Source organism: Meleagris gallopavo, chromosome 19 (assembly GCF_905368555.1).
Source record: "Meleagris gallopavo chromosome 19, MGAL_WU_HG_1.1, whole genome shotgun sequence".
Taxonomy (NCBI): Eukaryota; Metazoa; Chordata; class Aves; order Galliformes; family Phasianidae; genus Meleagris; species Meleagris gallopavo.
This window is the reverse complement of record NC_139422.1, coordinates 3908806-3921103: the sequence shown is the minus strand read 5'-3', so window position 1 is coordinate 3921103 and position 12298 is coordinate 3908806. Positions and strand designations below refer to the sequence as shown.

The window sequence follows — 12298 nt, the reverse complement described above, 5'->3', positions numbered from 1 at the left end:
CTCCTTTTTGCCCCCCCCCACCCCCCTCTGCCCCTCCCCCTTTCCTAATTATGTACAAAACACTTCTTAGAATAAAATGGCCAGGCTGGGGCTCCTCCCTGCTTTCCTCTTCCCCATTCATCCTCTCCAGGCCGCTCCAAGCCCCTCCCCCTGTGTCAAGCCCAGCCTCTCGCTTCCCTCCTGGAGCCCTTTTCATTTTTATTTCTAACCCCCTCTCCATTCTCCCTGCTGCCTCTGCTCCTTCCCCCGATGGCTACGAACTGAGCAGCAGAGGAGAGGGGGGGCACAGGAATAAGGAAAGGGGGGGGGGAAAGCAAGAATAAAAGAAAAAGCAAAAAGAAAGAGGAAAGAATAAAACAGGGATTTTTTTTTTCCTCTGCCCTTAATGCCCGCGATCTGGATCAAGGAGGGGGATTTTCTGTCTGAGCATGAAAAGGACTGCTAGAGCCCCAGGATTTTCACGCCTGCATTATCAACCCAGCACCCAGTATGCAAGCTGGACAGAGAAGCTCTCCCACAAGTTCCTACCGAGCCGAATAAAACCCACGGGCGAGCAGATCTCCGCCAGAGAGGGACATTAGCATCAGGTAAGGCGAACGCGGCGCTGCGGCTGCAGCGATGCCACTGCCCCGGCATCCCCGTCCTGCCTCGGCCGCGTTGTGTAACGCCCGCGGCACCTCCGCCCCCAGCCCCGCACAAAGTGTTGCCTCTGCTCCGCACCCCACATTGAGCAGCACGGAGTTCCCGGAGGGATGGATGGCAGAGGTCCTGTGTAGTACTTGGGGGGAGGGGGGAGAGAGTGGGGCCGAGCTTTGTCGGCACATGGGAGCATTGGGAGCGCTGGGAAGGACGCAGTCCTTGGAGGATGCCCGGCAATGGGGGGGGCTCAGCTCCGGCTGTGTTGGCAGCGAGCCGGGGGTGGGAGGCAGCCAGGCTCCATCTGTATTCCGAGTATCGATACATCCCGGAGAGGGGGGGGGGGGACGGGGGCGAGGACCGTCCCCAAGGAGATGGTGTCATCTCCACTTAATCCACCGCTCCGTTTTAGCAAGTGACAAGCAAATCGCGGAGGAAAAGGAAAGTCTGTCGCCTCGAATCTCACACTGGGCTGATTGCCTCTACTTGGAGTGGGGACTGGGAGACAGCGGCAGAGCCCGGGGAGGGCAGCTATGGCGGAGGGGCCGCATCCCACAGCTCAGGAGATTGGATTCTCCCAGCTCAGTGCTGTCGTGGAGCACAAGTTTGCCTTTTTCTGCCCATGGGGAATAGGATGACAGAGGGCATTTCCTCACCATGTCATCATCCCCGGAGTACAGCACAGCCTGGGGTTAAAATCCAAAAGAGAGTGGTGCTGTAGGTGTGAGCATATCTTTTGGCTTCAGAGAATCCGTCTGCGCTTTACTTGGGAGACGAGAAGGGAGAGGGAGGGAGGTCACTTCTTGTATACAGTTCTCTTTTTGTGGAGAGAAACAAGCAGCAAATGAAGCGCTGGCAGCATTAATGTGTGGCTTTAGCCTTGTGATTGACATCTGCACTAGGTAGGACAGAAGGATCCTTCATGTTTTACTCTGGCTGCTCATCTGGATGCATAACAATAATTTGTTAATGGCAGTTAAGCTGCTTTTCTGAGAGTTGTAAAGAAGTATTTGAGGGTTATTGAGAAGCAGAGACACCAAGTCAAAAGGAGGCGATGCTTTGCTGCAAGAAATATAAAAGGATGTGTCTGTTTTATGCCTTGAAAAAGAAAAAGATTGATCAGATCTTCTCGTGAGTGACAGCCAGACAAACCCAGGCTCTCTCCCTCCCACACCGCACGCAGACAAGCAGTCGGGTTTTCCTTGCACGCTTGCACATGCTAAGCACACAAAACACGCGTTGTGAACTCACCCCATGCTAAGCACAGCATCTCGGTCTCACCCTGGCATGGAAGCTGCACAGCCCCGCAGTTCCCCTGCACACACACACACACACTGCTGATCTACACATGAACACCGTAATGTGCAGGACTGCGCTGAGACTCTCATTATGTGAACCAGGGATTCAGACGTTCACACAAGCATGCACATGCTGTCTTCCTTGCAGGTCTCCTGGTAGGTGATTTACTATTTTGGTATCGTCTTGTCCTTTGTAGCTGATTCCAGGCATTGATTTGGGGTTTGTCTGCCTCCAAAGCCCTTTGCCACTCAGCAAAAAGCGTTTTGTGAGTCTACGTTTGTTTTAGTGCTCTTTGCATGTTCCCAGGAACTCAGCACTGATTTCACTGCTGGAAGAGCAGAGCAGCAGCCAGGGACCAGGGAATGGCTTGTGAGAGCAGTGGCAATCCCACAGCCGTCATTCCCTCTCTGTTCAAGGACCACTCTGTGAGAATGTGAAGAGCTCTGCTGGAGTCGCATTTGCTTTTTCTATCTGTGAGCAAAACCACACATGAATCTATAGCTAAATGCACATAGTGCAGACTCTGCTTCAGTCTCATCCAGGTTCAGAGCAATTCCCATCCGTAGAGCGCAAACACAAATCTGCCTTTGCAAGCCCCCCCAATCAGAGCAGGCACAGTGCACACAGGGGAGGTGATGTCAGTGCATTAGAGATATTTAAGCAGCGTTCCCCTCTGACCTTCCTCCCCTTCCCCTTTCCGTAGGGCCTAGGAAGGAAGCTGTGCTGTTCTCCCAAAGCAGGATTGCGATGAGGCCAACTGAAGTCTATGGTGAAACTTTGGAGAGGAGGAACACAGGGTGAAAAGGTGTGCTGTAGGTAAAAGGGTGTCCCAAAGGAGATGAATACAGAATCCTGATGGAGTGTGTAGTCCTGTTCCCTCCTCATCTGCACTGTTTACTACACTGGAAATATGCGTGAGGCTGATGCTGCGCTCTCCCATGGAGCTCTGACTGCTGCTGTCTGTGCAGCAGAAATACCTCAGAGCCTCCTGTTCTGCTCGGGCACAGTCTCAGTGCCTGCTCTGAGCACTGCTTGGGAAAGGGCTGCACAAACCAGCACCAGCCAAGCCCCCTCCGTATCATCTCCCTGCCCGCCTTCCGAGCTGGATGTGGATATTTGGAGTTTACACCAGGGTGTGGAGCAGCTGATGCAGGGAGGTTTACTCCCTCTGCTCCAAAAAAACAAAATTAGCATTGCCAAAGCTTAGAAAATGGCACTGCAAAACCCACGGTATGCCGCTCCTTGGCTGGGCACCACGCAGGGACCTCTTTCGTGTTACCGTGGCGGCAGAGTTCCATCCGCCGCCGCGCAGCTCCGCGTCCCGCTGCGCCCGTGCGGAGCCGTTCCGCGGCCGCGGGGCGGGCGGCGCTGCTTTGGCCCAGGAGGGGGCGCTGTGGTTCCACGCAGCGGTCGGGCGCGGAGCCGAGCGTAGCCGAGTGGGGCCGAACGGAGCCGAGCCGAGCTGAGCCGAGCAGGGCGTACTGCCTTTCCCTGCCCGGAGTGCGAGGGAGCCAAGGGCTGCTAATAACTTGGGGGCGAGGGTGGGGGAAGCGATAAATAACAACAGGGCTCTCTTCTCCGAGGAGCCCAGGTGCAGATGAATGAGTTTGGGCCGGATCCTGGCGGGTGCAGGATTCCTGCTGAGGATCTGGCCCCATGCACGCAGGAATCCTTTACCCGGTGATGAAATGCAGCTACTTCTGGGACAGAGCCCAGCAGCTTCTCCGTGCCAGCAAATACTACAGGGGAAGTGAAAAATCACTTCACGCATTGAAAGTGCAGAGATGAACTTAGTGAGGCAGAATATAAATTACTCAGAGTTGGGTAGCTGGCGTCCTACGGCTTGATTTACGCCATTCCTCTTGTAAAACTACCACGAGATTGTTAACAACTGTAAGGACCTTGGCCCATTTCCTCCCAGGGAGGACATCCATGCATAGAGGGAACGAGCTTCTGGTAGACCCACGGTCCTGCCCTGATGGCTGCCCTATGGGGCTGGGATGGGGCAGAGCATCTCGGCTCTGTGGGGCAGCACAGTGCACTCTGGATTTTTCCCTGCTCGCCGTGCAGCTCGGTGTTGCCACGCGGAGGTGCAGAGCTTGATGTGATGAGGCTGCAGCCTGTGGTCAGTGTGGGAATGGGAAATGGGGTACGGCTGCTGGGTTTGTCTGTCCAGAGGGAGTCAAGCATGGGCAAGGATGGGCTCAATGAATGAGGTGATGTTCACCTGCATTTGAAAGTAGGCATGGGACAGCTGTGCTGGCATGGTGAGCTGAACTGTTCCATTTCAGGGAAGAAAAAGTGCTAGGACTAGTGGATGGGAGGGGTGCAAGAAAAAGCAGAAATAAGACAGTGAATGCAGAATGAGATGGAGAAAATTGAAAGACTGAAGTTCACTTCGGGGATGCTGGATCAGCTCCTAAGTGAAGGTGACATGAACATGTCCCTTTGGAAAGAAGCTGAGTGTCAGGCCTTGGGTTCCCTCAGTGCTTGGGCTGGCGATGCAACAAGTCCACACCTTTGCAGAGCTGTGCACGGCGAGCTGTTTGCTTGCTGCCTGGAGGCAGGAAGGCCTGCGAGCAGCATCACAGGAGAGAGAGAGAAAGATGCTTACTTATTTTTTCTATTTGTTTTTCTGAAGTCATGTGCTCTACATCCATCTTACAGTTGCCTACAAGGCATAGCTTGCCTACTCTCAGCACTGTTGCCATGCCCCCCGTCAGGCCTGCTTGGTGCTGGATCCCCGTGGATCCCACCAAACCTCCCCACTCTGCTGATGGCACATCTCTGGGTGTCGACACAATAAGCTGCAATGCTCTCACTCACACCATTTCTCCCTCCTGTGTCGTTGTGCTGCTGATGGTTCGCCCCTTACAGTGGCAGTGGGAATAGCAGTAAGTTGAAGCAGCAGCAGCTGAGCAGAGCAAAGAATCTAAACAGACTTCTTCAAATGGTGGTCTCCAGAGGAGGACAGGGTGAGCAGCCTTTGCCAGACGCACTGTGATTGTGCAGTGTTGGTGTTAGTGTTAGAAATGCTGGGAAGAAGTAGCTCAAATGCCAGGAGCACCAGTGCAGCTTTCAATCCCTACAATTTTTTTTCTGTGTGCATTAGCAGTGAGCACTTTTGAATAGAATAAAACCATCACAGTGACATCTTTCCTCTTCCAGGTTAACAAATCACAACAAAGCCAGCTCTGTGCTGATACATACCAAGCAGTGAAGCAAAACTTTGCAAACCAACCTACAAGATGTTCTCACACACGAGGGCATCTCCAAAAAAAAAAAAAAGAAAAAAAAAGAAAAAAATTTGCTCCAGGGCATTTTGTTGGAAATGAAAACACAGCACGGGAGCAAAGGGAGCTCTCACACTCCCCTCTGCTCTCTCATTTTGCATGATTTCCAGCAGAGTAAGGAGACCTAAGACCATAGAGTAGCTCTGGTTCTTGCAGTCCTTTCATGCTTGTGACCTGTCTCGTGGCTCTCCTGAGAGGAAGCATGCTCTTTGACCATGTTTATAGAAGAAAAACCATGGAGCCTTACGGCAGGTGTTCTTGTAGCTGGGACTTTTGTATCTGTGCATATCACAGCTGAAATGCACAGTGAGTACCTGTGAAAAGCCAGGAACTGCTTGCTGTAAGTCAGCACAGCCTGCCGAAGCTGGGGGAGTTGACTGGCTTTGTGGTGAGGATCTCTATCGTGGGGTTTGATTTAGAGTGTGATTTAGAACCTGGCCTGCTTTTTGGATTCTGCCGTGTCCGTCATGGTTTTGGATGCAGTTTTGTCCAGAAGTACTGAGTCGGCACAAGTGATCCCATTTAGCCATCTCTTTACCTGCTGGAGCAATGTATGAGGTTGTCAGATACACTGCAAACATTGGAGACCTTTGTGATAATTTATCCTTGCAGTTGTGGATGCTGACTTGCTAAGCAGCATGAAGACGGGGAGGGCAAGCTTTAAAACCGTTGCCTGGTATAAGCAATGCATTCCAGACGTGCTGCCAGGACCAGGAGAATAAATAAAAGATGTTTGTTCAGAGCAATAGTTAGAAAAGTGCAAAGAAGCTAAAATAACCGTGGAAGGACAGAAGGAACTGAACTGTGGCCCTGTGGAGGACACCAATGCATCAGGACGAGCAGGAGAACCAAGACAAGCAGGTGTGAATCTCTAGCTGGACTTCTGGGATGGGTGGAAGACGCAGCAGCCAGGCAGGCTCTGAGTGCTGGAGCAGCCTGACTGCTTTCTGCATGCGACTGCTCTTCAGGCAGGTACAGATGGTGAGCGGGTAGCAAAAGTCTCAGACATATGCTGGGGTACATATGTGGCTTTAGGTCCCTCCTGGCTCGGGTCACCTCCTTGCCTACAGTATGAAGATGGTAGAGTTATCCAGGCATTGCCCTGCTCAGTGTGAGGGGAGACTTGCAGTCAAAATCAGCTGCATGTTGTAAGGGAGCAGGGAGAGATGATGAGACACGAGGTGAGACTGAAGACGCTTGAGAAGTGCTTGAGAAGTGCTGAGAAAATCCAAGGAGAGAATTAACAAAGAGAACATATTGTTTGTACTGAAACCACGAACGGACAGAAAGCAGCAACGGGGACACATGTAATGTAGCCTTAAGACCTGCAGCTATTTCTAGAATTGCTTATGTCATGCCGTCCAAATTCAGAGTTGTTTCTGCAAAACAACTCCAGGCTTCACTGTTTTATGTCTGAGAATGCTGATAAATGTGTTTATCTGCCATTTCCATTCTCCTATAATATAAAATAACTATAAAATATTTGAAAATGAGGGTGGGTTACTGCACTGTATTTTAGGCCAGTGAGCTGAATGTAACCAGGCAGGGAAAAACTACCAGTTAGGATTCTACGTCAGGATTTATGTCGTGCTGGCTAAAAGAAGCCTATTAGCTGAAATTTGGGTTCTTATAAATAAATAAATATATATATATATATAATGCATTTATAGATAGATGTATCAATAGTCTGTACTTTTCGAGGAGGAAAGTTAATGGTAAAACGTAATGATCAGAAGTGAACGTGCTGCTCAGGATGTAAGGCAGTGAAATGGAGGAAGGAGAGGTGCGTTTTGGCAGTGGAGCTGGGTCAGACTGCGTTAAAAATGAGAGCAGCTCGGAAGTGGTCTCACCAAAACAGTGGGAAGAAGCAACATTTGTTGAAATTGCTGGAACAGAGTATCTTTACAGAATGGGAAAAATAAATACAGGGTGCTCCAAGAAGTAAAAAAAAAACCATCAGAGGCCAATGGAAGTCCCTCAATTAAGAGGCTGAGACGGGATGACAGTGAAAGAGCTATGAGAGCTATAAGGGTCAGTGGTGGGCCCTGGAGGGATTGGGGAAGCCTGGAGGAGTGCTGTGTGCATCTGGGCTGGGGATGTGTGAAGTCACCAGTCGTCCCACGACAGCTGCATGCGGTGTCAGTGGGAGCCCAGCTCTTGTGAGTGCCACTGTTGTGCCTTTGGTTTTCACAGCATCCTGCAGTAAAGGAAATAGTTACAGGTTGTGTGCAAAAGAATTTCAGTTTTGGGTGTTTTTTCATTAATATATATCTGCTACCACATAATTTCCTTGGGTGCCTCCAACTTTTCTGTAGGATGAGAAGGAATGAGTAACCATTTTTCAACCATGCCCTGATGGTGGCTGGACAGACATCAGATCACATCCTTGTCTCCATGGCATGCAGAATTCTGCAGAATACGTTACTGAGGACTTAAATATTGCTCAAAGAATACTGAACGTAGGCTTTTAAATAGGTGCTGAACTGTCACCATCCCAGAGCCATCATGTCTGCAGAGGGCCTGATCCTGCAGCCTGAATCACACGGACACATTTCCAATTACCATGGGCATAATGAAATCTGATTCCAAGATCAAAGTCTAAGCAACTGCAAATCCATACGCGTGTGGAGTGCAGAGTGAATCATGTTTATGATCCGATGGAGTTCAGTTTCTTTGTTCCAAAATGCTGGTCAGGAAGGCAGAAGAAATATTCCCCAGGATATTATAAAGACTAACATATCATCAGAAGGAGAATCAATGGAGATTGATGGCAAATTAAATGGATACTTGAGACATTAAAGGGAGGATGAAAAATAGAAACGATATTATAATTGAACTATATTAATATATTTTAAATTGCTTTACAAATATTAACAAGTTAAATGAGGAAAGACTGGAAAGAATAGTTTATTTAGTCTGGGAAAGCTTAGGAGTAAGAAGGTACGTTTGGGTTCCAGCACAAAAGTATCTGAAGGTTAGAGAGAAAAGTGATCAGAAACGTTTTAATGCTTTGATGATACAAGAACAAGGGACACATCAAAATTAAAGGGCACAACTTTTAAGGCAAATTAAAAGGAAATAGTACTTTCTTCAGCCTATAGTGAGGCCACACAATTCCCTGCTGCAGGATGTCGCTGAGATGAAAGTCTGGGTGGATTTGAAGTGTAAAGGGCTACACAACTTTGTAGCAATTAATAGCATTTGCAGCTCTGCAATCTAGGGCAATGGTAATCAGATCTCACGCTTCAAAGCAAAGGCTGACCATCTTCTGGGGTCAGGAAGGACATTTTCTCTCCGCCTAGGAAGAATATAATATGGTTGGCCAGGTAATATGGTTGGCTGTGGTAATATGGCTGGTTGTGCTAATATGACTGATAGAAGCTAAGTCAGCAAGGAGATTAGCAAATTGCTTCTGTGGGTGCTGGATTAAGGTGGTATTTCTTAAAAAGGTTTTCATCATTGCCAAACAGAATATCAATCCAACAGTCTCTTCTTCTATGTCAACTCCCACATAAGTAATTTCAAATATTACAGTAGATATTGAAGCAGCACATGAAATGGGAGGTTGTAAGCAGTTGCAATGACCCTGAGCTGCACATTTCAGCTTCGTTTATCGCTGCTGTTATCTGCAGGACGGCACGGAGCCCTGAGGAGCCTGCAGTCTCCTGTGCAAGGTACTGTATGGATGCGAGCTCTCTGCCCTTGAGGGCTTGCAGTCCAGACAGAGGAGTAAGAAAAGAGGCAGGGAATGCTGTCACTACTGCTCTGTAGAAGGGGAAGTGCAGCACAAAGCTCAGGGATCGATTCAAATCCTATTACAGTCAGTGGAAGCATTTCAGTTTGCAGGAACGGGAGCTCACTCTTAACCCTTACTAATTTTGAAAGTAGTCAGTGGCAAAATAACGGAGCGTTTGAGAAAACAGGGCCTTTAGTATTGCAGTGGGATATGTCGAACACTTGAAAAATCAGTCTCTAAGATGTGTGTGAATTATCACCTTAAAGAATTTGCCCGGGCTCACAGAGGAAGGCTGCGGCAGAGATAAATGATTTGGTGCATCTGGAGTTTCAACCAAGCCCTGGTAGAGGAGATAGCAGTGACAGAGCCCTTTTGTGTCCCATCTCCTCCATCCCATGCTGCAGCCCTGTGCATCAGGGTATTCCAAGGTGCTCCCCAGATGGGAATCACCCCATGGTGCTGTGTGCTGACCAGAATCCTGTCTCCTGCCCAGCGTCTTCTACCACCACCAGGGCTGTGTTGGTGGGAAGACCTGCCCTCCTCCATACCCTTCCTCTCACGTCAGCCTTATTTTCCTGTTGCCAAAGGGAAAGCAGGCTGTCGTATACAGACAGGGGTGCTTTGCTTTGGCAGGGGATGCTTTCTGAAGACCACATGTCTTATGGCCGTAGGCATCACCAGGTGTGCAAAGAGGCTGCTCTTCCTCAACCAGCTGCTCTAGGACAGGTAATTAAAGTGTGTTTCCTTCAGAAAAGTGGGAAAGAAGAAAGATGGCTGTGAGGAGAGCACATACTGTAGATGGAATAAAGCTCCAGGAGAGATATGTGGCTGGAGCTGGGAGGGAGAGGAGAGCTGGTAGGCAGGAACACAAAGTTCACTGGAAAAGCAGGTGTGAGTGCTGAGACAAATTGCCACATCAAGAAAAAATAATTCTTTTGCTTCCTAGCTTGCAAACAATATAGAGATGTGACAGGCAGGTGAAAATCTGCTGGCAAGGTGTTCCGTAGGTGTGATGATTACTGTGCTTATAGGCTTGGCTGGAAAGGAAAAGGATGGACAACGGAGTTTTCATTCTGCAAAATGCACGGGAACAGTGCAAGCTGAAAAGTAGCTGTGGGTTGGATTGCAGTTTGCCCGCATTATTGGAAGATTGATTTCTGATGAAGAGAGCAGAAAATAGGGGGGAAATAAAATTTAAAGAACAGCATGAATTGGAATCAGAGCTTTAAAATGGCAGTTGTGAGTTAGTATTCTTGAAGGACTGGTTCGAATGTGACCGCAGAGACTGGTGCTAGGTTCTGGTTTTCAACCATTTGCATTAAAAATAGAGAAAAGGTAGAAAGGAACCAGCAGGTTGGCTTTGGTGAAATTCTGCTGGATTTGCCCCAGGGAATGAGAATTGTCCCTGCATTTCAAGTACCTGAAAGGCTTAAAACACTGACAAGAATGAAATGTGAGGTGCGGGTTGGAAAGGAGAATGGCTGGCAGGAATAAGCAGATTGTAAGCTAGGCTGGATAACTCAGGGATCTGCAATAAAACTGCAAAGTGACGGATAGTGAATAAAAGACTATGGGTATATTATGGTTTACGGAGCACAGGACAGATGTGTCTCTAAGGAGACTGCGATAAGGAGTGGAAGGCAGCAGCGGGCCGGGAGCAGCGGCTGTTTTGGGATGCAACAGCGCTGTGTGAATAAAGCAGCGCCGTGGCAAGATGGTTCAATTCTGATGCTGTCACCGACGTGTTATATATGACCTTGGGCAGGTCACTTAGGTTGGTATCTTCCAGAAGAGCTTTTTAAATGCGTGCTTTTCCGTACGTAGGAGCTGAATTTCTTCAGTTGAAGCTGCGGTTCCGAACCCTCCGGCTCACACAGTGAATGTGAACCACTCAGGGAACTCGGCTCCACATTTGGCATGAGGAAAAACCTGGATTTTTTGAAGAATTCAGCAACCTGTGTCCTCAGGAAATATAGTCCCCCAAAGACTGGTGTTAAGCAGTGCTGAGTCTTTAAATTTCCAGTGCTGGGCAAAAGCAGCTCCGGTTTGCATCTGACTCCCTACCACCTCAGCAGAATGGCTCTGTGTTTAGCAGTCTGACCTGCATTTACTTATCTTCTCATTACTTAAGACCGCTAATGAAGTTAGCCTTTTGCTGGAATATATAAGGGAAGAATATGTTGGTTGTACCTTTTTCCCTCTCCTGCACACAGATGATGGGTTTTTGCTTACATACTGTGCACAAGGAAGTATGCAAGTGCACGTATCCATGCATGCACATACATACTGTTCTTTGAGACACCTGAATAAAGATTGCCATTTCAGTGCAGTGTATTAGCTTTTTTACCAACTCCGACATTTGCAGTAAAAAGCAATTAATGATAAAACTGCTTACATTAAAAAGAAGAGCAGAAGCCCTTCCTACCAGTGGATTCTCCTGCAGTGCTTCTCATTACTTTGTTTGTTTTTAATTTTGAAAACAGTCAGTATGTTTTCCCATAGCTTTTTTTTCTCACTTCTGCTCCTCCAGGCTGCTCATGGTGGAAGAAATCACTGTGTTGGGAAGGGTGCAGCTCTGGGTTTGTCTCTGCCTTTGCAGCTCATGTCAAGGTAATGCACAGATGGATCTTCTCCCCTGTTGATACAACAGGCTTTGAGAGGAAGGGAGGAAGCACAGAGCCTTGAGAGCAGCAAAGAGCAGTCCCCAAACCCATCCTGTCACAGAGATCAGGGATGCTTCTTTGGTGTTGGGGCATGATCCTGCGATCCTGCCTCAGGTGCTGTAATAGACTTGGCCAGAAGGGCTGGAGACAAACACACACTCTGCTGTGCTTGCACAGCATTACTATTTGTCTGCAGATATCTGTGAATACAATTCAGTGTTAAATCCAATGGATGCAGGAAGTTAAGCAGGTGATGCTTCCCTCAGTACCTCTGTGACTGAGACTGGCACTGGGTGGATGGGAGCAGAGCAGCGTGCTTGAGAACTCAGGAGTGGGAATGGAAGGCAGAGAATCCTGTCCCAGAGGTATTCAAGGCCAGACTGGATGGGACCCTGGGCAGCTCGGTCTAGTATTAAATGGGAAGGTTGGTGGCCCTGCATGTAGCAGGGTTTTTGGAAATTCATGATCCTGGAGGTCCCTTCCAACCTTGGCCATTCTGTGATTTTGTGATTCTGTGAATGTCCAAGGAATAGGAGAGCAGGATCCCCTGTACATGCTGCTTCTGTTCCTGCTGTCTACATCTCATTCAAAGCACTCTTTGGTGGGTTGGATTAGGGATTGCTGATAGTAGTGAGCCATGCATTTTGTTTTGTTTAATGTCAGATGCATTT

At 48.6% G+C, this 12298-nt stretch overlaps 1 protein-coding gene across 1 annotated transcript in view; it reads left to right on the top strand.

Moving 5' to 3' along the window:
* The first annotated feature begins 221 nt into the window (after positions 1–221).
* BRINP1 (BMP/retinoic acid inducible neural specific 1) overlaps positions 222–12298 on the top strand; it is an 80112-nt gene continuing 68035 nt past the window's right edge. The window contains exon 1 of the mRNA XM_010720818.4: positions 222–587. The gene's annotated coding sequence lies outside the window, so the exon portion shown is untranslated. The remainder of the gene's footprint in view (positions 588–12298) is intronic.